The sequence below is a fragment of the Strix uralensis genome, chromosome 1 (genome assembly GCF_047716275.1).
Source record: "Strix uralensis isolate ZFMK-TIS-50842 chromosome 1, bStrUra1, whole genome shotgun sequence".
NCBI lineage: Eukaryota > Metazoa > Chordata > Aves > Strigiformes > Strigidae > Strix > Strix uralensis.
This window is the reverse complement of record NC_133972.1, coordinates 170,860,839-170,888,095: the sequence shown is the minus strand read 5'-3', so window position 1 is coordinate 170,888,095 and position 27,257 is coordinate 170,860,839. Positions and strand designations below refer to the sequence as shown.

The 27,257-nt window shown below is 42.3% G+C and overlaps 1 protein-coding gene across 6 annotated transcripts in view; it reads left to right on the top strand.

Annotated features, from left to right (window-relative positions):
- SLC45A4 (solute carrier family 45 member 4) overlaps positions 1 to 27,257 on the top strand; it is an 89,956-nt gene that overhangs the window by 17,295 nt on the left and 45,404 nt on the right. For 2 of the 6 annotated variants that reach the window (XM_074888921.1, XM_074888864.1), the window contains exon 1: positions 4,187 to 4,390. The exons of 1 other annotated variant lie outside the window; for it this stretch is intronic. The gene's annotated coding sequence lies outside the window, so the exon portion shown is untranslated. Of the gene's footprint in view, positions 1 to 3,860; positions 3,878 to 4,186; positions 4,391 to 11,227; positions 11,250 to 19,470; positions 19,656 to 27,257 lie in introns of those variants that run through there. 3 more of the 6 variants (XM_074888914.1, XM_074888904.1, XM_074888884.1) reach the window with 3 other exon arrangements.

Sequence of the window (27,257 nt, the reverse complement as noted above, 5' to 3'; positions counted from 1 at the left end):
CCATTTATTTTCCATACGGGGATGGTGTGGGAAGGTATAGCTACTGCTTTTACTCCAGGTTTCAGCTCAGGAGAAAGGCAAAAAGACCCTACACCTGCACTGCCCTGTTTGCTTAGGACTGTTGACTTTGCTCTAGGGTGACAGGAACCAGCTGGCTCCAGATGAGTAAAATCTGGGCACGAGACAGGGCAAAGGGCAGGGTCACGGTCTATAGCTGCAGGTCCTGTCTGAAACCATTTGGCTCTCAGAATTCAAAGTCAGTTTTGGCTACCACGGGCAGCCTACACTGACCAGCAAACCTGCCTGTCTGGGCCTCAGTCACACACTCACACGCAGCATCCTGCTAGTCCATGAGACCTTCTGAAGACTTGTCTGCGTCCAGACAAAACACCTTTGGTTGGCTTGCCGCAAGTCTACAGGGTTCATCCAACAGGCAGAAACCAGAAGCATCCCAATGCTTTTAGGAAAAAAAAAACAAAACAAAACATCAAGGGACATGGGCCATTTTATGCAGCCATTAAAGTTCCAGCTTAATGACAGCATCTGCTGGGGGAGAGTAGGAAGAAGGATAAACAGCAGTTTGAAGCCTAGAGCACGAGCTTCCCATCAGATATCTCACCCTTTGTAAGAGATACCCTGGGGATAAGTTACAGGCCAAATGTGTAAAAGTTGAGACTCATTTTTCATGTCTTGTTTACAAGTGTCCTGGTTGGAAGACCTCACCTGGGCTTCTGGGTGCTCAGATTTGCTTCAAGTCTGGCCTCAGGCTTCCCAAACCCATGGCCACTCCCCATTAGGAGACACCTCTAAGAGTTGGCCGTGTCAAGCATCATTAAGTCTGAAAGCAAGTCAAAACAATCCCGAGGGCTTTTGTCTATTCAGATGAAGAATTACCTTTTTTTAAAGTCACAGCTTTCAAGGGTTTAAGAGCAGCAGCAGTCTCATGAGGTTTGGATAATCTAGGAATCCCAGCGTTTCATATAAAGCAGTTCACACTAGATCTGAGCACTGGCAAACAGTCAGCTAAATCCATTATCGCATGATAATGCTCAAACATTTCATTAATTCCTAACCAGCTGTCCTCTGCTCCCTTACCCCTTTCATCACACAAACATTTCTTTAACAGTCTGAGGGAGGGGAGAGGGAGGATCAGACACAGCTTCGTAAAATTCCTTCACCCGCTTTGCCTGCGGCAAGTTATTTCTTTTGACACGCATGTAAAATAATATTGGGGGTGTTGTTTGTTTGGCTTGGCTGGATGGTAAATTTTCATAACAATTTTGTAAGCCAAGTACCTGTGAAATAGAGTAGAGAGAACTCAGGGCAGCTTGTTGATGACCCTGCCGCCCGGTTAATTAACATATCTCATTAAATAGGGAAGACCCCTTGCTCTAATTTCTATGCCAAGACAGAGGGCAAGGCTTTTAGAGCAGGATATTGCTCTCCAGTGTCCAGAGGTCCCATAGATTTATTTTTTTCTTAAAGTCCTTGGGTACTACATGCCAAACCAACCAGTGGAAGCAAGGATTACTGAGGGATCAGTACCTTGGGGGTTTCTCCAACTACATGACTCACAAAATGGAAACATGCATAATAAGAATCATAGAGAGATTTTTAAGGTGACTTCTGGATACTTTCTTTACAGAAAGCTCTCGCTGAAATGCCTCAACTCACTACATATTGCCTAGGGATGCACGGAGGAACGGGACTCACAAACACCCCTCTCCTGAGGAGGGTCCTGCTACAGGCAGACCCTCACAAACACCAGGAAGGAGAACGTGTCTCCAACCTCGCTCTCAACCAGTTTAGGGGATTTTCTCCCAGTCCCACAAACGTCAGTCCCTCTCCCGGGCAAACACAGCACACGTCTGGACAGCACATCAGTCTCTTGACTGACACTGACTCCTTCCCTGCCAAGACTTGAGGATGCATTTATTTATTATGGGCTAAATATTTGGAGTTGAGTAAGAACCTCAGAGGGAAAAGGTGGGTCTGCTTCCTTGGATTTTTTTTTTCCACTCCCTCACTCTTGCTGTAAAAAAATTGGATTTTCCAAACTGTTTGTTTTATGGAAAACTACCCTTTCTGACTCTAGGCTCAGCTAAGGGCTGACAATTAACAACTCTCAAGCGAAAATCGCATAAGGAAATAAAATGGAGAAATATCTGGACACGTCTGGACATGTCTGGACACTGCCAGAACATTGCAATGTCAGGGCGAGGTAAGGACAAAGCTTCACCACAACAGCAGGCAACAAAAAGGCAAAAAAAAAGGGGGGGTTTTCAGTTAAAGTGAGGTGTCAAAACGTCAGGTAGCCCTGATGTCACAAATCTCTGTGTAACAAGAAGCACATCTTAGAAGTTGTAACTACATCCACATCTTGGGATCCCTTCTTGGTGTTTTCAGTTGTGTTAGGGTCTCATATTATTTCTACTAAAGTCACTGAAGACTTTTCTCTTACCACAAGTCATTAGGCTTTTCGACTACTACAAAGATATTTTGTTTCTTCTGTGGCATAAACTTTAACGTTTTATTGAGCTATACTACATACATGCAGTTGTGAGATAATGGATGTTGTTTTACTATCAAGAATAGGTGTTACACAGGGCTGTTGTTGGTACGGTAGCTTTATCTTTACCATTTGGCTAATTAAGATAATTATTTTGCCACATTTTTTCAAAAAGCTAGCAATGCCATTAAAATATTTATAAACATCAGAGTATGTCAAAAAAACCCATCATTCTTTGAATCAGCTTTGGGAATCCTCACCAGAAGATGGTTAATTTAGGGAGTTGTGCATGACTGTAGTCATGTACGCTTTTCTGAATTAGCCTAGGAATAAATACATATTGATAACAGAATTCTAGAATAAAAGATTAATGTTTCTTGTTTCTTTAAGGCTTGCAATTGCAGTATTTCTGTTAGACTCAAGATTCATATTGCTTTTTAATAGTGCATAGATGTGTACAGTTCTTCCATTTTGCCTTCTGTGGTTTTCCTTTTTCTTAAGTCTGGTATGCTTCGTGGTTTATTTATTCATGAGCTGCAGAGAAAGAAGTTCGCAATAAAAAAAAAATGTTTTGGAATATATAGTTAATAGCGTGTCAAGAAACAGAAAACAATTACACTTATGCAATGTTACGTGCATTTTTACATGCCACTCACACTACTTTATGCATCCCCAGTTTATGTAAGTAATGAAAACTAAATATTATGCTCCCCTGCCCAATGCAGTCAGCACAATTAAGGCTAGGAGACGTAAGTAATTGGGAATAAAAAACCACATGCCTGTGCTAAAAACAATGCGGTCTTTTATGTCAAGCGTGCAGGAGGTGCTTGCAATGCGGTAGGACTGTGGTTGCAATCAGGACCAAAGCGTTTTCATTTCCTGGGGGTCGCTGCGTGTTGTGTATCGGAGATATGAGGAACGCGAACTGCGCCCTCGCAGAGAGCGGGCGATGGCTGCTGGGCACAGCTCACCCCGGTAAAGCGCTGGGCTGGAGGTGTGGAGGCTCACGGCCCGCGTAGTGCAGCACCGGCAAGGCGGGATGGGCCAAACCTGAGGCCAAGGTGTTGTTTTTCCTCACGATGGAAGGAAAATTTTGCCCATGTTGGGCCGACATGTTTGCAGCTATCTCAGGTAAGGAAGGGCAGCCGCTCCTGCACTTTCCAAGTTGTTAGTCTGGAGCTGTACTTGACACAACTTTTTCGGGCAGGGGCGAGGGGCTCCGCGCCATGTCGCCGCCGAGTTTCTGTGGAAAACGCACACGTCGGCGGGGGCTGATCAGGCGGCGGCCTCCAACCGCCCTCAGGTTGCCGCTCGACGACTCAACGCGCTCCCTTTCCGGCCAGGAACTCCCCTTCGGCCCCAGGAGAGGTACCGGCGGGCTCGTCCTTCCCCCCTCCGGCAGCAGCAGCAGCGGTCACTACACCTGACCCGCCGGCCGCCGCCCGCCCCGCGCTCCCCTCAGGTGGGCGCTCCGCCCGCGCCCCCCGCCCCTGGGGGGATGCCTGGTCGCCCCCGTAGCCCGCCCGCCCGTCGTCCTAGCAACGCCCCCGGCCCCCCTCGGCCACGCCCCCTTGTTGCATATTCATGACCCCCGGCGCGGGGAGGGGGAGGGGGCGGGGGCGGGGAGGGGGCGGAAGCGGAAGCGGGAGACGGTTTCCGAGGAGCCCGGTATAAAGCGGCCGCTGGTGCCCGGTATAAAGCGGCCGCTGGTGCCCGGTGTCGCCCGCTGTGCTCGTGCCGCTGTCAGTGACCTCACTCCTCCCTCCTTTTCCCCCTCCCCCCACCCTCCCCGCCGGCCGCCGCGGGCACCTCCCGGCACCGCCGCCTCCTCCCCCCGCCGCACGGAGCAGGTCCCGGGTGCAGGGGGAGACCCGGGGGCAGGTAAGGGGGGTGAAGGGCCGCGGGGTCGGGGGGGGCGGCTGAGCTGTGAGGGGTGCCTGGGGTGAAGAGGGGGCTGGGAAGGTAAGGAGCGGTTGGGGAGCTTTGGGGTGAGGGAGGTGAAGGGCTGGGGAAGGTGAGGAAGGGTTTGGGGAGAGAGATGAGGGTCTGGTGAAGGTGAGGAGGGGTTTGGGGTGAGCTAAAGGGCAGATGAAGGTGGGAGGTTTGTGAGAGAGATGAGGGGTTGGTCAAGGTGGGGAGGGGTTTGGGGTGAGGGAAAGAGATGAGGGGCTGCTGAAGGTGAGAGGTTTGGGGTGAGAGAGAGATGAGGGGCAGGTGAAGATGAGGAAGGGTTTGGGGTGAGGGAGAGAGATGAGAGGTTTGGGGTGAGAGATGAGGGGCTGCTGAAAGTGAGAGGTTTGGGCTGAGGGAGAGAGATGAGGGGCTGGGTGAAGGTGAGGAAGGGCTGAAAATCTTCTGGGTGAAGGAGTTATGGGGCTGTAAAGATGGGAAGGGAGTGAGGGGTCTGTGGGGCTGTAAAGTTGGGAAGGGTATGAGTGAGGTGAGTGAGACATGGGGCTGCAGTGGTGGAAATTGGAAGGGGTTGAGCTCTATGGTGAGGGATTGGGCCAGAGGCGATGTGGGGCTGCAGGTGCTGGGAATGGATGAGGAATGAATGGTAGGATGAGTAAGGTAGGGTTGGAGAGGCTTGACTGGGGTGTCTGGGATAGTGAGTCCTAATGAGGTGAAGATGGGATGAGAGAGGTGGCAGAGTGCCACTCTGGAATTACGTTGGGTGTGAGTATGCTGGAAGAGGACTTGACAGAGGGACCAAAGATGGAAACTGGTGTATCTTTTCAGACTATTAAACTTCACTAGTCTGCCATTTGAATAATTCCACACTTAATCTGTAACCTCATCTCAGTGCTTTACCATAAACCAGTTGAGTCTCACCTCACCTACTCTGATATGATAGTGGGAGAGTACTGGGGGAAGGAATTACTTGGCACTAAACTCTTAAATCTCCCATGAAAGCTGCAGTTTTCCTTAAGATTATGTTATCAGTGATTTACAACTCTGAGATGTCCTAATTTAGCACTTTCAGCAGGTGCAGAAACTGTGTTTGACCTTGAAAAATACTCTCCCTGTGGGGCAGTTGTCTGTTGTAGCTATTGGCCTCCAGTATTCTCTATGTATAGAGGGAAAAAGGAGGGGAGGAAAAGATCTAGCCAAGGCTCTGACTTGGCACTGGGTGCAGTGAGTGAATTAATGTTGCTAGAGCTTGGGTAATGCAATGAATTACAAATGGGAAAGGATGGGAAAGACATTGCAGGATGTTGAACAGAGGTGATTTCTCCTTCAGAAAAGATGTTACAAGAAGTGTACCTACAGGGATAGGCAGCACTAAGTGCAGAGCACAGGCAGGTAACTGCAACAGTATGAGGATTCATGAGAAGAAATTGCACTGTTACAGCATGTATCCTTACTGCTCTGAAAAAAACTGCTCTGGTATGATCTGCTTCATGTTCTACTGCCTTGATTAGACAGTGCTACTAAAGTATTCAATGAAATATGGCTTGAGCAGGCACTTGAGCTCAAAGACAGAAAGAGCTGGTGGATACTTTGCTAGAATAGAAACTAGGAATACTAGTTTTGCTCTAGAAGTCAGGCTTTCCTGTAAATATCTGGCAGAAGTGGTTGCTGATGCGATTGCACTGACATAGCTTGTGTATGCCTTCTTCCCCCCTCCCTGGTATTGCACAAGAGAAGGTCTTCCTCACTTGGTTTGTTTAATGATTATACTGGATTGAGATGTTCAACAGGCCTAATTTTTCCCTTCCTAAATAAGGAAAGGGGTTTCAGACAAGAGGTTAGGGTATTTACTTGACATGCTGTCTATAAATGCTTCCAGAAGTACTTTTTATAGTAAGTTTGAAAAGCTGACACTACCTTATGCTCCTAAAGCTGCATCCAGTAGTCTGAGGCATCCAAAAACATCTACGAGTTCCTCTGTCTGTGAAAGGTAGTGGCAGCTGCTGTCTTGGAAGTGAGAGCTTCATTCCTGTATTAATGAGATTAAATTGGATATTTAAGGGAGTTTTCATGACAAAATAATAATTTCCATGATGTAATGGATGGGATCAGTGGAACAACTTCTATTTTAGTTAGCAGAGACCAGTTTGCATGGGTTGGCTCGTGCCTCTCTAAGCAAGTAAATGATAGCAGTTCTTGCACTCAATTATGTACAACTGAGGCATCTTCAGTAAAATTGAAAACGTATGGTTCTATAGATAACCCTCTTGCGTAATGTGTTAACTCCTGCTGGAACCTGCTGCTCTCTGGGAGTTTGTTGCTGAGAAAGGAATGAGCAGTATCTGCTGACGTGATCTTGTTTGGATGCTATGGGGACTGCTTGCAATCGAAAGCAATCCTCTCCCTTAGAGCTGAAATGTGTCTTAGCAATTCAGTTTGTTTAAAATACACTTGTATTTTACTGCCTTAAGCTGACAAGGGAGGATTGTCTTCTGCTGGAGGTGACCTTCATTAGTGGTGAGAAGGTGGTTAGAAGACTGATGTAGCTGGTGAACTTGCTGCTCCTTCTGTGTCATGTTACAACAAAATTCATGAAGTGCAACTTTGTTCATGTGCCCTTTCAGGGGGGCCATACAAGTGAAATATTTATGTGACTTCCAACGAAGCATGGTGTAACTCTGAAACAATACACATGCTTGTATGTCTAAGTACATGTGACCTTAATTTTTCACACTGAAGCAAACGTGTAGCCTATTTCAGGAGCTTTCTGAAGCAACTGCCTTTATTCTGCTTTGTGGCAATACAGGCTCTGAGGAGCTTAGAGAAAGCAGGCTGAATTTGGACCCATCTCACAGGGCTGTGACCTCAGAGGTTAATTACCTTTAAACTCACTCTAGTCCTGGATTCACTGACAGCTGGAAAGTTAGGTCTTGGTAATTTAATATTGCTCTGCTTCTGTGCTAAGGCTGGAGTTGTGGACTCTGCCTCTATCCCTGTATAAACTTGTTTAAATGGACCATTTCTGAAAGCTATGAGAATACTAACATTGGATGGTACCTGCAGAGTATTTCACCAGTGAAACTGCATCTAATGGGCAAAAAACCTTCTTGAAGTCAAAATGTGTTGCTAACTGAGTAGTTTAGAAGAGATGCTTAAGCTTTGAGAGGCATCTTATAAATGCCTAGGTAGGAGACTGACTGAAATTACTGACTAGCTGCTAGATAATGCCTACAGTTGTATGTAACACTTCTGTACTTTCAGCAGACACTGATTTAAGCAATAAACAGGTCCTGTGCACAGTAGCATTTGATCTTGTCTAGTGTAATCTGTAAAATCTACCTGTGATGTACTGCTGTCATTCTTGGTTGAACAATTTATGACTTCAAGCTTCACTTTCTAGAGTAGGTAGCGAGTTTCACTCACAGTGTGTGGGCACCTCTACTTGTGCATTAGGCAAAAACAGTGAAGCCCTTTCACATTGCCCATCACAAGCTGCAACTGGCAGCTCTTTGAGCTTAACTAACAGTCTGTATGTCTGGTGTTACTCCTAACAGTAGAAGCCGCCCTGAAAATACTTGCATCAAATGATCAAGCAGTGTGTGTTGAGCAACAGTGCACGTGGTGGTGTCATGCTTGAGATTAAAAACAAGCTTCACTTGCACTTCAAACTGACTTTGGTGTGATAGCTGGTGTAAAAGCACATTGAATAGAGGCAAAGCTACTTGTGTTGAAATGGGGCTTTCCAGTTGATCTGCCAGGAGAGCTGTTGTGGAAGTGATGAGGCTGTCATGTGATGGAGGGGGAAGCTTCAGCAGCTTGCAGAGTAGTTCATAACATCAAGAGCTTTGTGCTGCATTTTAGTTTTGCAAGGGTCACTCCCATGACCTTTACCTGTAATACTTGCAAGACCCCAGGCTGTGACCTATTCCAGCTCTAGACATAAGATTCATCAAAACTACACTGACAGTGGCATAGCCTTGTGTGCAGTTGTTTCCATTAGAGAAGGCTTGACAAATTTGGTAACTATTCTGTTAGAGCTCCTGATCCTTCAACTTGCAGCTCATTGTCAGCCTTACTAAACAGCTTCCATTCAACAGTGGTTAACTCAGGTAATACAGAGTGCAACGATTGTCACATGGGTTAATATACCAGTGTGAAACTGATAGGAGTGTTTGAAACAGTACTTTTCCTAACTGTTTAACGAGTCCCATAAACTTTCCAGTGGAGCTGTGTATTGAAATCACCATACAGACGGATAAAATACGAATGATTCTGGCAAATCCAGTTGCTGGAAAGTTGAAGCAGAACGCCTGCTGTCAGGATGTGTGTAGCTTGACAGATAGCTGGTGTTTCAGTTGGAGAGTCACCTTCCAGATGGGAGATCCTGGACAGCCCAAAAACCAAGCCTGGAAGCAGACACTGTTTAAGCTGTGGAGCTCTGTGCTGTGAACTAAAGACTTTAGATGCTTTTGGTAAGCTGCTGCTGGTCAGGTGACTGTTGCATGGTCTGTGGCTTATCACTTACCCACACATCTTGCATTTGGGTCACAGCCCTACTTGGAGTAACCACCCAAAACTTCCACTGGTAAAGGATATTATGTCCTCCAGCTGGGACTGTAAAGGTCTCTTGAATCCAAGCACTGAATAATTATTGTTATCCTGAATAAACTGGTTATTCTGTTATGCTTCTGTATCACAGTTCACTCCTCCAAGTGGAATAAGATACTGTGCATGAAAAAGAGCTCAGTTTGTACTATTAAATCTAGACCTCTGATAGAGTTGCTGGGGAATGAATTTGCCTCAAGTTAAAAGCTGAACTTGAGGCATCTCAGCAATGGATTTGGAGCACTGCAGTGTCTGAGTTGCTGAGTGGTTTGTGTGCTGTGAACTGCCATCTTAGGGAAACTGGCACACAGTAGCTTAAATAAAGCCCCTTAGTGCTGTTATTTCCAACAAGTGCTGTAAAGTCATTTAGACTGCGACTGGCATACTGCATTATAACAACTCATGAGAAGTGGCCAGGTTTTCTCATCAAACTTGCTCTTGGCAAGTGACTCTGGCAAGCATCAAGATACGAGGCTTTTGTTGGGTAATGATTTGGTTTGGCTTAGGAGCTGCTTCTGACCTTCTTTTGGCCCTTCCTGGCATGTGGTCTACTCAGACACGCATCTCAATATATAAGTGATGGGAGGTTGGTCTCCACAACATGGACAACTAATAAAAACTCTTAAACCCAGTCAGAGCTAGGGAAGACCTGCTTTCCAGGACCCCTGTCTATGAAGGATATAGGCTATTAAACTAGTCTTTAGCTTTAGGACACCTGGCTGGCTTGACACTTTAGGCTTGACTAGCAGTCTCTTTTGCAGTGTTAAATGAAGACTAACTAATCTCGGGACCTGAGGTGCTCTGGGAGTGGTCTGAGACATACTCTCCTTGCAAGACTGAAATTGTCAGTCAATAGCTGCTACTCATGTAGCAAGGCATGAAAGGGTAGGAGGTAAACAAAACTTAGCCCTAAGGAATAGACTGAAGATGCTTTTGAACATCTTAGCGTGTAAACAGCAGCAGGAAAGAATTACTCCTGAATTGTTTTGCTAAACTGTATCTGAGATGGATTTTATCAATGTTTTGGGGAGAGCAAGACTGGTGCTCTTAGTGGAGTAGAGGGAGAACCTAGTTTCCTCATCTTGTTTTAGAGGAGAGCGCTAATGTTTTTGTAACTGAAATTGAAACCAGTGTTATGCTGACCCGGCATATTTTTTATCCTCTGCTGGCTGGCCTGGACTACTTGTGCATGCAGTATAGTTCATTTATTTTGGAGACTTGAAAACAAGCCATTATCACCCTTCAGTGTCAGATAAATAAATGATCTAACTGGGGGCTGAACCCAAAGTGCTCTTTTACAAAAGCACAACTGCATATCACACTTTTCTTCATTCTGTCCTTGACTATATGATTGGCCTTCCTGGACCACATCCAGAAACCAGTGGCTTAACCCAAGAAGCGATGACTACAGAACAGTCAGATTTCTGTGCCACTTAATTTCCCATCATCACTTATATGCAGCAAGCAGTCTCTCAGAATACACTTAGTCTCGGTGCTGTTTTAACCTGTAACTTGCTTATCAGTCATATGGGAGTACAAATAGGGGGAACAGGAATCAACTATTAAAACAGCCTTGATAGTGGATCTTTGCTTCCAGGTAACAAGAGCTTCAGGGTTTGTTTTTTTTGTGGGAATGGAGAAGACACACATGCAGGGTAAAAATACTCCTCCCATTTTACGAGGGGAACATCTGAGCAAGTATACTGGCCTGTGCAGTCTGGCTCCGGGGACTCCCAGAGGAGTGATTTGACAGTTTGAACTATTGCTCCTTAGAGTAGTGTGGCTGGCCAGCTAACTCCCAGGAGTTCAAAAAATAACCCAAAGCAAATGCATGACTTTAACACTAACACATCTAGTGCACATGTCACATTTCAGACAGCAGACAGATCTGGGGGAATCAGATCGTGATGTAGGTTTGTTCTTTTTCTTGGCTCTTGTTCTGCTCCTAACTTTAGTGTAGAGAAGGGAAGAGGCTTACACTTCTCAGTGTAGGAGTTCCACTGATTGTTTCCAACATCATAGCACTTCTGGGCTCTGGCTGCCATTCACATTGCTTGTCACAGCCTAAAAGTCAAAATGTTTAGCTCCTTCAATGGGCTGAAAAGGGGAGTGACTTGACAGTCATCTGTATTCTTCACATTCCTACAGTTACTGCTGGCCTTACAGTTGAAGCTTTTTGTGCTGCTTTGCTTTCAAATCACCTTTTGAATTTGTCATCTTCCAGGTATGGACTGTTCAAAACTCTCACTATGCAACTGCACCATAGTAGATCTCAGTCTACTGGAGAAATGGCATTGAACCAGATAAGATGTGTCCTCTTCCAGATGGTCATTCCAGGATAGTTTGTGTGACAAATTCAGGGTGCCATTTGAAAATAAGCCTTTTGACCCTATAGTACTAGTGGGATCTCTAATCTTCTTTGTATGCATATGAGCTGGACTGGAATGCTAGATGAAAGGCCATGGTAGATACACTTTTAACTGTGTAGTAGCCCCCAGTTAAGCTGTATATAAAAGGGTTTGGGTCCCATCCAGTGAATCTTGTGCTAGCATCTTCCATAGATTCCTATTCATCTAGTGGGCTTGGTATTAAATTGTTAGTAATTCTTTTACTAGTTAGGAACAGTAGGATATACTTGTGGGCAAGTAATAGCCTTTGGTGTGATGACTTAAGATAGAACCTTACTACTCTGTCTCAGGGTATTCTTAGCCTGTTCATGGCTAGATCTAATTAGTATCACTTTGTAAAGCCTAATGTCTCAGGGATGTTCAGTATAAATTTAACTTTGTACTCCTTCAACAGATTTCTTTGCATCTTCCTATGTCTGCACAAGTCACTTGATGGAAAGCTACATTTACACAAAAAACAGTGCTCAGTAACTGCAAACTACTAAACATACATGTTCATCAGACTACAAACTTTCAGCTCATTCCAGCAGCCCAACAATGCACAGTATTCCCCTAAGCTGCATTTAGTAGCTTTCTCTTCCTCATTAACTATGCTCCTAAATTAACACTCTTTCCAAGAGATCAGTTCCAGTTCTGTGTTAAGGCTGGCTACTGAATAACTGGTGGTAATTAATGCTCAAATTTATCACTGGCACAATAATAGCTACACTGTTCCCTTAACTTCAGTCTCTTTCAGAAGCTTTTGGTCAACAGACTCACTGTCTGGGTGGCTCTGTAAGGAGTCTGTGTAGGTATTTCTAAGTATCTCACTTGCAGGATCCTTCAGTGAACTTGATGACAAGTTGCCTTGATTGTGGATCACAACCTCATTCTGCCTACTTGGAATTTAGTAATTGATGAGTCCCTGACGGCCTTCACTGATCTTTGAAGTTTCAGGGGCTTTCCCACTGACAAAGCCACAGGCTGGTAAGTGGCCTGTGGTCAAACATCCCTACTAGAGAAAGCTTTAAATCTCTACAGAGCAATTACTGTATTAGACTGAATATACACCATAGCTTACAAAAGATGAACTCTTTAAGTAGGGAATAAGATTACAGAATTACATGAGGAAATTGCTGCAGTCCAAATGATCTGGAGATCTTGCCTCTAGGAAATGGGATAAGAAAGCTGCTGCAGTTCTGTGCTTCAAGCAGTCTCAGTAAAATTGCTTTGTACTTGAAAAAAAAGTCTGAACTGGAGAGGTGTTGGTAATAGTTCCCCAAGCTTTAATACTAAGGGTATATTGTCTAATAAAGGGAGAGTCTCATGGTCATGTGTTCAAATACTTCAATTTTTTTGTCTAACACCTCTACCATGCAATATACTGTCCATCTTGCATCTAAATTAATGTGGTCAGGGTGGAAGTACTGTGCAAATGAAAGCAAGACTTTGCTTATCTCCAGTAGCAGCATTCAGTTCATTAATATTGCATCTACCTGTAACTTGAAAAATGAGTGGAAGCCTGCCAGTGACGAAAATTAAATAAAAATGGGTTCCTTTTGCTTCAGTAACTGTCCAGCATCCTTTCTAATTCTTATCTGGTGTGGTTATGCTAGTGCCATTGTAATGCTTCATTTTCTTGCTTGCTGTTGATGTAGGGATTAAATAACTTCCTTTTTAATTGGGTGATAGTGATATCTTTTCAAATAACAGCAAGAGTACTGGCTGATTCTTGGCTTTCACTGAAGAAATTTTTAAAATCTTGGACTAGGCTGAAAGCAAACCAGGAAGCCAAGGCTGGAAACTTCTCAGCTCCATCATGTCTCATAAAGCAAGCAAGAGCCCAGAACCCTCCTTCATTCGTTAGCCTCACAGGACAAACTCTAGCTCTAAGAGTTGTTTGATGTGGGCAGCTAAGACCAAAGTTGCACAGGTCTGTCTTTTTGCATCTGAAAGGGTTTAGGCTTGTAATAATGGTGTCACCCTTCCAACCTCTCAGGAAAGAATGAAAATATAGAAGGCTTACATGAGATGTATTCATCTCAAATGCTTATATCTAATTTAATGTTAGAGCCGCATCCCCAGACTTCTAAGTAGAAGGTTAGGCACAGACTTAAACTGCAGATTGTGCAGGGAAAGCTTGAAAGTACGGGGTAGCTTTTCTGAGTTGGGTGCACAGTTTCACTCACGATGTATTTGGGGAGGATGTATCCAAAGTGACAGACAAGCGTCACTGTTCGTGATCTAGTGGGATTCGAAGTATGGCTTTAGTGTGTAACTGCCAACACTTCTGAAATCAGCTTAATCACAGCAGATTGTAGTCACACCTGCTCTTAATGGTAGGAAGTGTTTAATAGAAAGCATGTGAGAAGGGACATACATGTGTTCAGTTTATTTTTGTACAGTGAAGAAATCTAGGATCGGGTCACTTGAGATCCTACCCAGATGGCTGGGTATGTTACCCCATGTCTGTCCTAAAGTAAACTGTTTGGATTACGTTGTTTGCTTCAGTAGGAATTAACATTTCATACTGAACCTAGGAAACTTGTATCTATGCTAATTTCAGTTCCATGTTCTGAAGGCTGATAATAGCTTATTTGCAGGGTTTTGCATGCCATGTGAGTGAAGCTTTAAGCCTGGTTGAAACTTATTTTTACAAGACAAGTATTCTTTCATTAGGGAAAATACAGGATATAATTGCATATTTTGTATTCATCCTGTTTCTCCAGACTTTGTGTATGATGAGTGGTAAGCAAGGGCATATTGAGTCCTCAAAGATGAGCTAAAGAAGTTTTCCTAGCTGAAACTTTTGGTTACCTGCAGTCAGTGCAAACTGCAGTGTGTATAAATAGGAAGAACTTTACAGACACCACATGAATTCTTCTCCTGCAGGATGTATTTTTTCCCTAGTAAATCAATAATTTGTTATCCCCTGTCTATCCCAATTAAACTGCTGCTTGATTGAAAACCAGAATGCAAGCTAAGGATAGTAATGTTACATTGTGGCTGTTTTAATGTGGAATTGCAACTTAAAAATTTAAGTATCTTTTGCCTTAAGAATAAAGGTTTAAAAAAATGTAAGTGACCTTTTGAACTGTTTGGTTTAGTATATATGGTGGTCTGTACTTCTCCAGATATGTTCATGGGTCAGAAGTCTGCCTTTTTTCAGAAATATTTTAATAGAGAAATATATTGAACTTAGGAATCTGCTACTGGAAGAACAGAAACTTAAAGCTGTTACAGGATAATAAATGCATCTTGCTTAAATGAAATAACAGGGTCATGGTGCCCCTGTTTTGTCTTATTAAATTTTGGCTGCTATGCAAAGCAACATTAAAACTTCAAGTCTATTTAGGCTCTTAAAACCTAAAACATTTAAGTATATATAATGCTTAACTGTGTGCTTTAATCAAATCCTATTCGTCCCAAAAATCTGGCAGGTGATTGTTCAAACAGTAAACACATTAGTGTATTGCATAAGCTGGTACTGTAATTGAAAAGTAAAATGACTAAGCACAGTGTTCTCAGTAAAGCTGCCAAAATAAAATACAGCCCAGAAGGGCAAGCAATGCTTTTCATTAAAATAAGCTTTAACAACCATGAAATTCTTCACCCTAAGGGCTTCCTCACTCTGACAAGTGACTAAAATGTAAAATGTCAAGTACCTCCACGTGCTGACCAGTAACTTGCATCAACTTTAAGATCTTTGTTAGTCAAATACTAAATGTACTTTATTGTTCACAAGCTTCAAGAATCTAATAGTTTTCCTCCTCAGTTTCCCGTGTTATCGCTGAAGGTGCACAGCTACACATGCAGCACATGCACATGTCTGTGCCTTTGTGGAACCTGGTAGCTAGGCAATTGTATGTGTGCTCGCAGTTGAAGATGTGAGAATTGGAAGGAGCAACTTCAGCTTGTAGAGTCATGAGAAAGTTATCAATGAATGTGGCAAGGAAGGAGTGAACCTGCTTTTTGTCTTATCATGGATAATGACACTTCTGTTACTAATAGCTTGTGGAGAATATGCTATAATTCTGGTTACAGTTTGGGTCAATCATTACTTCGCTGATCTCTCGATCACTTCATGTTGTCTTTTCAACAGTTTTTACATTTGAAACCTACTTTCAAGCCTTTGTTTAAGTAGAATAATCTCATGCCCTTCAGATCTGTAGTCATGTTTTCTGGCTCTTATCCTTTCTATTTCCTCCCCCAGCTTTTTCTAGTTGCTTCAATCTGTTTATGTACAACATGCTTTGCTCACTGAAGTGTTTGGGTTGAATGTTGTGCTTGATGAGGAATCATTAGTCATGTGAGGTGATCCTCACCTCTGCTGTAACACTAGGACAAAATAAGAATATCTACTTTCAACAGGATACTGACTTGGGTTCTGCTTCTGCGCTATAATCAACAGGTCTTCCTGAAAAATATGTAGTTCCTTCTCTAGTTAACCTGCTAGCAGGAGCAGTGATTGAATAAATATTTGCTGGGGTTTTGTCTTTATTTCAGACCGTCCTTTGCAGTCCCTACAGATCTCTCTTCAGTAAGCCTGCTCTCAGTGCATGAGCTGATGATACTGCTGGACCAATTAGAAAGCTCCTGAAACCCTTCTTAGAAATACTATTTTGGAGTCGGCTACTCTTCATAGCAAAAGTTGTGGAAGCTGTTGCAATGTTCTCTAAGTCAATCTGAGCATCCTACCCACTTCTGTGGTGGTTTCATCTAAAGCTGCCAGAGACTTATTATAGGGATGCATGGCACCTACTACTGCTTATTAATAAGACCTGTGAAATCCTACATAACACCTTCATGTGTTTGAGTAGGATTTTTCCTGGAAGACTTCGGGAGTGACTAAATTCAGGCAATTCCAGTTGTCTAGAATCAATTCTAAAAGTCTCTAACTGAAATCAGAGAAGGCCTATAACAAGCTGTCTGATATGCCAAAAGGTTTGCAACGGGCTTTTTAGAAATTCTAGGCAAAATTAATGTCACCAGTCTGACCTGGATAATTCTGCCAGTTGCTCAAAGCCTCATTTGATATTTTTGGTTTGCCTGCTCTTAACAGCCATATAATTTAAGAGGGTGTAACACTTCAGAAACTTAGGACTAATATGTACATCACTATATCAAGATAACAAGTTTTTGTCTTCTCTTCAAGGACTTAGTCAAGTACATTGTGAAGTTGTTCCTTAACCTGCATGACAAGTCTGTTAATTCCAACATACTGTTGCCTATAAACACCTTGCAAAAAGTGAGGGAACTAGCCCAAAGCAGTGAAATAACTCAGGGGCAAATGTGCTATCCCTTATCAATTCTGTGTGTGGTAAATGGATTTGGCTAGTTCTGATGTTAGAGAAAGGAATCCTGTAAGTGTTAACTATCTTCATGGGAACTGGGTTGGAAGCCAAGCCACTATCTTGTACCAGAATAAACTGATAAGAAAGTATTCAGTTAAAAGTAGAGCAGTTATTTAAAGAAATAGTCTGAAGACCTAAAACTCTTTTGAAAAGATGAGATCAGGTAATACTGTGCAGTATTTAGTCAAGTACTTGACTTTGGTTTTGCAACTTCAACTCCTCCCTTGGTTGTAGGAATTATGACTGTCCTCCTGTTTTCCCCCACAGATAAAGCCTGTGATTTCCTTTGTAGCACAAAGCATCCATTTCTAAAATTTATCTAGTCAAAACCACCTAACAGCTTCAACCAGGTGTATGTGTGCTCACATCATACTTTATCTGACCCCTGCATGTGATTAGTGATGCTTTTTGCTTGGGTTGCTCCTGTGGACAGTTGTCATCTCCTGGAAGATGAACATCAAGTCAATTTTGAAAATGGAGAAATTAGTATATTATAGCAAGGAGAAGCCACCAAGAGTTGATCAGGAGCAACAGATCAGGGAGCTGGAAATGTAACATCTAGAATACTGTAAGGTCAGGCCTAGCTTTCCAGGGGAGCAGTGGGAAGACTCTGCATCCATTATACTTCTAGGATCAGAGAACAGAAAGCAATGAAAGCTTAAAGCACAGAGCTGAATGCCCTAGCTCGTGGTACGCCTGTTCTCAACACCTTCTGCTGAACCACAGATTAAACCAAAGCAAAGAGTAGAGGCTAAAAATGTTGTACCAGTATTTCTTCTACCATACAAGCAGAGCAGCAGAGGTGAAGCCAGACGGAATGCGAGTGGAGAAAGATGAGGAAAAGTCAGTGGTGCAACCACAAAATTTAAGCAGCATAATAAAGGTGTGTGTATGACAGAAGATGAATGGAGAGCTGTTTAACTATTTTCATGAAGCCCATGCTATTGCTGTGTGTTACTCAAGAATGGCCAGTTTAGAGAAGGCTCCTGTCAAACTGAGATGCATAAGCAGATAGCTTCAGTGCGTTGAAGGCAGCATTCATTGATCAGTTCTTCCTCAAAATGTTCTGTGAATAACTGTAGCCCCTGAGGTAGGAGGTCTCTTAATGTTAGGTGCATGTTAGACTAATCTTAGACTTTCCTGAGCAAGACATTGCTGTTCCTGTTTATCCTTCAAATCAACATTCAACAAAATTCACTTTCTACTTTACATTTTTTTAAAAAATTCATACTAACTACATCTTGGAAAGGAGATACTTGGAAGTCTTCATCTATATTAACTTGATCAGTTCTGGAGTCCTGAATTTAAGTTGTAGCTGTTATTTACGTTGAAAGTATACTCCTGTAGACTATGGAGTCCCTTTTTTCCTTCCTCTGAAGATGGCTTACACTAACTGCATGTGTATTCTGATGTCTCCTTACACAATAAAGACACAAAACCAAACCTACTCTGTCAGGTGTTCAGGTTGCTAGTTTTCCGATCTCCCAACTGAATTTCCCCCTTGGCTTGAGGCTTCAGGATCTCTTCAGGGTAATAGAATGAGAAAAATTGCTTGTTCTCTGACTCTAATGAATGTACTTCTGAGTAGGGGAGCTGATGCACTTCTGAGGATATTAGACGTCTAGTAGGATAACCTGCCAACTCAACAGTTGCACTTCAGTATCACGCTATTCTGTGTACTGAAATTCTGGCATTTCCCTCATTGCCCTGCTATTCTCATATGCTGCTTTCAGTGCCTGAAAGTATTAAAACAGCTCTGCCTACCTACAGAAATACCTGTGATACTATCTGACCACAAATTCATTCTGCCCCTGAGAATGATCTCGAAAGGTTCTCTAGCTGGTATGCAATTAGCTGTGCATAAAAGAAACAACCACTAGATTAGCTTTGTTTTCCAAACAATCAATCATGCTTGTATAGGCTGAACTTCTCACTACCATGTTCTTTATGCCAGCAACTCTGCATCTAGAAAATGACTCAAGTGCAGTCACTCTGAATCTTACAACTAAATCAATGTTGACTATGATTTGTTGATTTTACATACTCTTTTTACACAGAAACTTGCCTACTGGAAAAAGCCTGTCAGTCCAGTAGAATTATTGCAACAATATTTTGTCCTAATGAACATTCAAGAAAAGCTGCTTTAGTGTGTGTAAGATTGATTCACTGAGGATATTTTCAGTAACTCAAGACTGTGTATCTGATAGTAACCTTCAACAGAAAATGCTTGTGAGAGAACAGATGCTTTTCAAACAATGTTTGGGGGTTGAGGGGGGAGGAAGGCCAAGCAATACTCAAGCTAGGTAAATGTGGGTTAGCAGATCTACGGCTTGCATGGTCTGCTTGTGGTACCCTGGACTGGCTTGTAACAAATAGTTATAGTCCTTTTAACCACTCTGCTCCTGGAAAATGTCTCTGAGGATTTAAAGGGGCATAAGATCTATGCTCTAGATGATACAATAATGCTTAGCATTGTGTGGGTGAGATCTGCCCCATCTCACAGCACAGCTTTGCACTTAAAGGATTCCTTAAATCATATGTAAAACTTCCCTTGAAGGATGGCAGCTGTATATTTTGCAGCAAGCATACAGGAGAAGTTGATGGACTGATAGAGCATGATCAAACTGTCTGAATGTGACAGGACTAAACCTAGATAGTGAGATGTGTTTACTTTCATGTTCACATGCAGAAAGGTGACTGTCAGCTGTAAGAACTGCTCCAATGATTGCGCTGATACAACAGCAGACTATAAAATCACCTCAGCTTTGGTACAAAACTGCTTCAAGCCTCATCCCATAACAGTCCGGATACATGCTGTTAAAGTGACATGAATGCTGGAGTTTGTGCATCCTATAAGAGGAGAATGGCTGACAGTCATTCCCAAATTAGGTAAAAGTACCAAATTCTGACAAGCCTTTGCCAAGTATTTTGTAGTTCTACAAAGTCACAAATGGAAGAGGTCTGTGTCCTCTAAATACTTCCCTGCTAGCAGGTCTTTATGTATTGAGTCCAACTGCCAAGGACTTGTAGCCTCTTATTATTTTAGCGTGTGTGTCAGTAAATATCTTATCCTGCCAGCTCTGACAGGGTTAGAGCTTGGCAAAACACATTACTAAAATAGCATTCGTTCATAGTCCAAAATCAAAATATGTCCTAATCGAGCTGCTCTTAAATGTGGCCACCAGCTTTTTACAGGGTTGCTTATAAACCAGCTGTCTAAATCGTCTTACTTGTGCTAAAATTTTCTGAAACAGATGGTTTCTAAATACTTTATCAGCTAAAGTGTTGTCTGTTTGTTACCTGTATTTCTTTCTCCTAGAAGGTATAACTCTTAAATGGTGTATCAGCTACTTAAAGTACTGTTTGTGGAAGTTCTTACTGTATTGTTCCTAAATGCTGTATATATGGTGTGAAATCAGTGTGGTGATGTGACCCGTCTAAGGACTGATTATCCATATTACTGGTCAAACAGTGTTTCTCTGGTATTCTTAAGATTTATTATTGGTGTTAAGAGGGGATTCTCTTGGTTATTTATCTTATACCTTACTTAAAATACACAAGCTGTGCATCACTGCTAGGTCAGTTCAAAGGTTTATTTAAATAATTGAGAAACTAAATCAAATAGCTGTACTTCATGGCAATGAACATAAACGTGTCTGTCATGCTGGTATTTGGAACAGTCTGAAACTGGAGCAGGGAATCTGCTCAAGTGCTCTAGCTATACTTTTTATGGAATGTGCTTTCTCAATGCTTGTTTGTAATCACTTGGTTTCAAAAGGAGACACTGAAGATGTTTACCAAAGGTGCTGCACCATAGAACTGCTGCTCTAACCTATAGCTGTTTCCTCTGTTAGCACCACCATTATGCATTGCAGGCTTGAGGTCAGGTGGCTGAGAAGCAGTTCTTTTCCTGCACCTTTTGCAGCACACTGGGAGGAGGCAGGCCCCCTTGCATGCCAGGGAGGAAGTAAGATAGAAATTTATCTCAAAACACCTTTATTCCTTTCTTTCAATACTATAGTGGTCAGCTCTGTTTTAACACTTCATCAGGGGATGTTACAATATTTTATTTGGCCCAGATGGAGGAAAGCTATGTGAAGCTGGGGTGGGGAAGAGGCAGAAGGGATCTCCTTTATGCTGACAAGAGACAGTTTCCAGCAATCGTGCTGAATCGGTGTGGGCTCAAACTGCAGGTTAGGCTGTAAACAGTTGCTTATTACCAAGTTATCATAGTGATGATGTACCAGTTTGATCTGTGAGTGCACTCCAAGAAGACAAAATGGGAATATTTAGTGCAGTATGATATAACCAGTTATATATAGTTGTTTACAAACCCTTTGGAGAATTTGAAATATGAGAAACTTTCTGTGTTGTTTTGGTTTTTCTCTGAGGGAGTAATTATTTCCTCAGAGTTAGTAAAGATCTGGCCAAAACCTAACTTCCCCATCTTTGTTGGAGGGTGAACAAAATTCTATGGATGCTTTCAAAAGCTTACTTTAACAGAGTTTTCCAAGATTGAATGATGGTAATGCATTTAGGGATGGGTAATTGGAGATAATTCCAATGAATTAGACTTTGCAGATGTTAATGATATGCTAGAGGAAGTCAGCTTGTGAAGATCTATGCTGTGCTCTTTTTCTGTCTTGATCTATTGAATAGCTTCTGTAATTGTCTAATACATATTCTGGCAGTATTTGGGTTTCTTAAGCCTTTACAGCCTGAAGAAACCAGCCTGCAAATTTTCAGAGCAGTGAATATAATTAGTTCCATTGCTAGTACATGAAAATAAAATACTGCGTTCTTCATTGTAGGTACAGTAACATCTGCAAGGAATATCTAACTTTGCATATACAGACTACGTAATTGGTCCTGGCTTGACTAATTTTTAAGGATGAATATTCATGTCTCAACCTATTATAGAAAGTATTGCTCATTCTGGAAAGTAATTAGCAAATGGTTACGCTGGTATACTTTATTTCTAACACTGTGCAATTAGGAGGACAGCCTTGGTGAAAACTTGGAGGAAAAAAAATGCTAGTGGCAATGATGTACTGATAGGATTATTCTTGCACCACCACCCCGCTGGGTTAGACATTGTCCTTCTGCAGGAAGGTAAGATTGTTCTAGTTAATCCACTTGGTAATGTATTAAGATGTTCTCTGACGATAGCCTTATTTTTGTTTTGCTCTGTCCTACCTCATCGAGACAGAGGGAATGAATCAATTTAATTCTGATGGGAGATAATTCTCATGTTCAACATGGTTTAAAAACTTGAGGATGTTTTAGTGGGCCATACTTAGCTTGTGCCAGACTGAAGTTTGACTGTGCTTATCTAAACAAATTAGTGGATTTTGTTACTGAAAGTTATTTGCAGCAGTGTCAGACCGTAACAGCATATTTGCACACTGGCCTGAGTGATCTCCATCCCCCTGAGTTTGAGTTCTTTGTGCTTATGTGGAGACTAGGTGGTTGTGTTTTGTTTGTAAAAGTACTTAGCTGTTAGTGCTTGCTATCTTGCCCTTAACCTTTATCTAATTTTGGGGGTAGAACCTGCTACTTGGAGATCCAGCTGTCACAAGTAAGGCATGCCTGTGTCTTTGCTGTAGTGTCAAACTGCTTCTTGGTGCCTGTTCTAGGAGCAACACTGGTCCCATGTTTTCCCCTAGCTGGGAAGGCTTCTCTATTGCTATTTATGCCCATACCACCTTACCTGTTTACTTGTTTAATGTTATCTGTATTAATAAACATGAGGGTGATGAGACCATATATGAAGTTTTCTACCTAGCAATGAAACAAAAAATAAATTTAATCAGATAATGCTACCTCCCCAGTTTAAGAAAATGAACAATTTCCTACTAAAAACAGCAGCAGCAGTGATTTAACAATGTAATCTGATCTAATATTAGTAACAGCCTGTGCCTTTAGGGAGCAGTATAATATCCAATCCACTGAATAAAGTCTGTCTCACATTCAATTCTGGATCATTTTTAAAAAGATGGCTTCCCAGAATGGTTTCATTAATTTCATAAAGACCCATGGTTTCCTACATCTTTTCCCCAGCAATATGATCAGGCTGGGGAAATGACATTGGCCCCCAAAATATAACTAATGATGAAATAGTGCTGTCTTACAAAGATGTTGTCCCTGATGTCATGAGGACCTGCATCTCTCCACCTTATGTCTTAAGGTTTCTATTTCTCCTTGTGTGTCTGGGCAGGAAAAAGCCCATCAGGGAGTCTGTTGTGCAGATTGCCATCTGTGACTGTATTGCCATGTCTTTCAGCATGAGCCAAAAATCTTACTCTTGGTCACTTTCTGAGGAAGCTGGAAGGGAGTGGGAAGAGGGTCCAAAGAAAGCAAGGGGCCTTCTAGTCAAGGCCATGCTTTAAGGAAAGTAGGCAGGAAACCCTATGGAAGCTTTAGTATTTATTGGCAGGGCTGCAGATGGAAGCCTGTTTATGTCAGGTTTTAATAATTTCTGGAATTTTGTATACATACTGCAGAAAGGGTGCAACATGTCTTCATTAACCCTTTTCAAAATGAAGTGGCACACCCACTTGCTCTTATACGTGGGGGGGGATTATTTGGATATTTTTATGGATTTGTTGGAAGAGTTGAAGATGTCAGATATTCAGCCTTAACAGTAGGAGAGCTTCCAGAATCATTTGCTTCTGTTAAATGAGTCTATTTTTCAGAAGTTATGCCCTGGTTTAAACAACAGCAAAGCAGAGGTTGTAAAAGACGTCAACTGGATTACAGTGTATGAAGAGTCCTGAGGGCAGGCAAAAGTTTGCGTAGCAAGAAGTGGAAAAAATGCTGCTTCTCTGTGTGAGGTGGATTGCTCCATATCGTCTTCATTTGCAACGTGCTGCAGAATGATTTTTTTTTTTCCCCTCCCCTTCCCAGACCTTGCTTTAGTGGCCTAAATTGTGTGGTAGCCTCCAAAGTAGGTCATGATGCAAAAGCACTGTGCTGGTTCCAGTGGCTTTTTTTAAAAAGAAACACTCAGGTTTCAAGATGAACTTGTTAAAAAATCTCATCTGAGCCTTCCTTTGGTGTCAGTTGTAGGGTTGCTTAGGCATGATATCCTTGTAGAACAAGCTGGTTTATGGTGTTGTGGTTCAATGCCTTTGATTACCTGAATGATGAATCAAATGTTAGGACATGTTAAATGTGGTTCTTCATTGCACCCATTTAGCCTTAACCTTTTTCCTTTGGCAGGCTTTTAGTGATTCAAAACAGGTTAGTCCAGTTTAAGACTATTTTAAAATTAGAGGTTGACTTTCCTTTCAGGATCTGGAGTAATGTTGCTCACTTATGGGACTGTTGTTAAGTAATATGTGGTATAATTGCATTTTTTATAATTATTCCTGAACAAGTATACTCTTCGCCTTCTGGCAGGGTTAATACAGTTCTGTTTTTAGAAAGCAGTAGCTAAAAATCTGTGTTTGCATTTAACTGTGAGAAGTCTTAATGGGAATTTAAACAGCAACCTGCCTATAGTCGCTGCCCATTTGAACCCAAGGCCTCATGAATGACTCGAGTGTGCCCAGAGAAGGGCAACGAGGCTGGTGCAGGGTCTGGAGCACAGGTCTGATGGGGAGCGGCTGAGGGAACTGGGGGGGTTTAGTCCGGAGAAGAGGAGGCTGAGGGGAGACCTCATCGCCCTCTACAACTCCCTGAAAGGAGGGTGCAGAGAGGGGGGATGAGTCTCTTGAACCAAGTAATAAGTGATAGGACAAGAGGTAATGGCCTCAAGTTGTGCCAGGGAAGGTTTAGACTGGATATTAGGAAGTATTTCTTTGCAGAACAGGTTGTTGGGCATTCGAATGGGCTGCCCAGGGAGGTGGTGGAGTCCCCATCCCTGGAGGTGTTTAAGAGGTGGGTTGACCCAGCACTGAGGGATCTGGTGTAGTTGGGAACTGTCAGTGCTAGGTTAACGGTTGGACTAAATGATCTTAAAGGTCCTTTCCAACCTAGATGATTCTGTGAGATTCTGTGACTCATATGATGGTGCTTCTAGAAAGTCACAGGATTTCTTGACTCTAAACTTTTATGAAGGAACAAATTAATCAGACCATGGAAGGATATGGCCCCTTTGCTGCAAATAGATTAGTTAAGCACACCTCTCCAGCTGGGCCAAAAACTCCAGGTATGTTTTTCTAGATGCTTTTCTTCCTACTGCAGTGGCTGAACACTTGAGTCTTGACATGGGCCAAAGAAACTTCCCCTGTGGCCAGTTCTGTTACTATAAACAGCTGCTAATAATTAGCAACAGAGCCACAAAACAACTGGGGAGAAAATAGCTGCCTGTTGGCTAAGCAAGTGGTTATTCTGCCTTGCATGTGGCAAGTACTAGGAGGCAGAATACGTGATAGCTCTCACAGCATGACTGAAGATCCTTCTTCTGCCTTCTGAAAAGGAGGTGTCTTGAGCTAGGCAGGTGAGTTTGCTTTTTGACCCTGTAGCCACAGGGATCCACTGACAACTTCTTTTCTTTGTGAGCTGTTGTTCCACACTGGTTTTGGTTATTATTACCCAAAGGAATACTTGTAGATGCCCCTGTTCCTCCCTTTCCCTGTTATGTTGGTATGGATCCATGCAGCCATGCAATCAGATAAAACCAACCCGACTTTATAAATGTTTTTTTAGCTTCTTCAATGTGTTTTTTGTTAGCTTGGTTTTCAACCTAGATCAGTTACGGCGCCTGGTTCACTACTTAGATGCTTGTGTGGCTGTGCAGGAAGGGGTGGGAGTAAGGAACCTGGGGCAAAGAAAAGGAAGAACAGACTGCTGCTTTTAGAGGAAGTACTTGTTTATGCCAGTTTAAAGTAATTGAGAAACCTTAGTGCAAGCAGTATAATAAGCTGGTAATGTATTTTATGTGATATTCCTATGCAAGCAGCTGACTGTAAAACAAAACTACCCTTGCTAGCAAAAGTATAGTTCGCTGTTACAATCTGAAGCTGTGATTAGGTTTGTACTGCAAGGAGTATCTATCTGGTTTCAGCTGCTACTGCCTCTTTAAGTGGAAGCTACTGTCCCTGTTGCAGATCTGTAGAACAAAATTAATCGTGGAGGAGTCATCTGTCCAGAATGTGTTGTATTGGCATCTTACGGAATCATTTTTAATATATTTGAGAATCGACAAATTTTTGTGAGGGGGGATGAAGGTCAGCCTTGCTTTCAAGAGCTGCTCTTTCACAGCAGCATGCTATTTGTCTGTTGGCATGGTGGAGCACCGGAGGATTTGAACTCAAAACATTAGTAATTATCCTTGGACATATGCCATTTTACTCTTGAAAAGGCACAAGTCCAAATGATGTATCATTTTGCAAGCCAGTTAGATGCTGAAGCAGAACTCAGTGTCCATTTTGCATTTAATTGTAGAAGGAATAATAAGTGATGTTTGTCTGCAACACACAGGGGTAGAAGTGTTCAGCCAAGAATTTATTTAGTCTGAGAAAAAGCCAGATAAACTCAGAATGCTTTTCCTTCCAATGCTAATATTAAAGCTATACTTAAATCAGTCTAGATAACTTTTCAAGAGATGGCCAGATGACTTAAACCTTAGCATAAATCAACTTGGCAGAAAAGTATTTAGCAAATAAATGGAATGACTGGGCAATTACAGGCTTGCCAGCCTAACATGATTCACAGGTGAAGTAGTATGGTTACTAGTGTGTGTGTCTGTGGGATGAGCTCACTGAAGAATTGAAGGAGGGTAAGGTGTAAGACTCTGGGAGGAAAGAAATCTTGTCCTATTAGACTGGCAACTTCTGGACTCTTACACTTTTCCAGTCAAACATTTGAATATTTCATGATGTAGAAGCACACCCACATTGTCTTTTTGTTATTTATGGTTTTCTTGATGTGTCATGCAGAATGTCAGTTTGGATCACTAACAGATCCCAATGACATCTGTGACCAGAATCATTAAAGCCTAGTTAAGTTCTGTAAGAATTGGTTCTTAGCTGTTTTTCCTTATGGAGTTAGTGGTAAACAATGAAAAGACATTTGTATGCAATGATGGCTCAAGGTGTCTCTTCATCCTTCCTTTCAGTGTCAAGAAGGTAGAACTCTTTTAAACTGTAGAATCTTTGAGCTAGAGTGCTTTCTACATCACTAGAAAACAATTCCTGTAGAGTGAAACTGGATGCAGCTCTTCACCATGATTTGAGGAGACTTTGATCAATCTGTATACTTTCATGTAAAAGGAAGTAATGGTAATGTAAGAGGCAGATCTTGAAGACAAGAGATGGCTAGGTAAGTGATTGGAAGTTAATGCAATAAACTTTAAAGACCAGGATGAGAGTAGGGGGTAGTTTTCCTCTGCTCAATCTCTTCCTTGTTCCCTTAGATATTTAGTTGTGTTTGGACAGAACTGTTTCCATCCTTTTCAGTTTACTCATTCCAGTTTTTCTTCAGCCGTGCTTATTTTTCTCTGTTAGGACTTAGGATTTTGTAACTAGTGGACACCTACCCTGTTGA